At 55.2% G+C, this 864-nt stretch overlaps 1 protein-coding gene across 2 annotated transcripts in view; it reads right to left on the bottom strand.

Annotated features, from left to right (window-relative positions):
• Positions 1–864, bottom strand: part of RAD51B (RAD51 paralog B) — a 394,406-nt gene that overhangs the window by 357,322 nt on the left and 36,220 nt on the right. The gene's annotated exons all lie outside the window — the stretch shown is intronic.

The raw sequence follows: 864 nt of genomic DNA, 5'->3' as shown, positions 1-864 counted from the left end.
GGGAGCGGTAGTTCCCGAGAGCGCTCGCCTGAGATGGCGGCGGCGCTGCCCGGGGTAGTGTCTGTCTGCGCCCGCTCAGGCAGGAGGCTGCTCTCCTTTGCGGAGACTGAGGGTACAGGGCCTGTTCAGTGTTCCTTCCGCCCGTGAACGGGAGCGGCCCCCCGGAGACGGGAGCCTTGCACGGCGCTCTTGTGCTGTAATGTAGGAATTCCTTCCGTCATCTGCACAAAAGCGTCTACGGAACCCGAGAGCCTGCAGCACGGAGAGTGCCATGCACGCGGTCACTTGTTAGTAAAGAATATTGGAATGACGTCCTTGTCTTCATATTTAGGGCTCACAGACACCTGGTCTGCTGCTAGTTGTGAGACAAATGCCCCATGATGTGAATCATGGAATCAGTTAGATTGGAAAGGAGCTCTGGGGTCATGGAGTCCAACCTGTGACCGAACGCCACCTTGTCACACCCTGGCTCTGAGTGCCACATCCAGTCTTTCCTTCAACAACTGCAGGGACAGTGACTCCACCACCTCCCCGGGTAGCCCATTCCAATGCCCAATCCCTCTTTTGGTGAAGAATTTCCTCCTAACACCCAACCTAAACCTGTCCTCTATATCCTCATATCCTGTTGGTTACCTGGGAGAGGAGGGCACACCCCACCAGGCTACAGCCTCCTTTCAGCTGTGGAGAGTGATAAGGCCCCGGCCTCCTTTTTGCCAGGCTAAACAACCCCAGCTCCCTCAGCTGCTCCTCATTGAACTCAAGACCCTTCACCAGCTTTGTTGCTTTTCTCTGGACACCCTCCCATACTTCCTGAATTTAGGGATTCAGAACTGGACCTACTTCTCAAGATGTGGTTTCCCCAAT

The sequence above is a fragment of the Geospiza fortis genome, unplaced genomic scaffold (genome assembly GCF_000277835.1).
Source record: "Geospiza fortis unplaced genomic scaffold, GeoFor_1.0 scaffold54, whole genome shotgun sequence".
NCBI classification, from domain to species: domain Eukaryota; kingdom Metazoa; phylum Chordata; class Aves; order Passeriformes; family Thraupidae; genus Geospiza; species Geospiza fortis.
The sequence above is the reverse complement of the archived record's forward strand: the minus strand, read 5'-3'. Positions and strand labels throughout refer to the sequence as shown.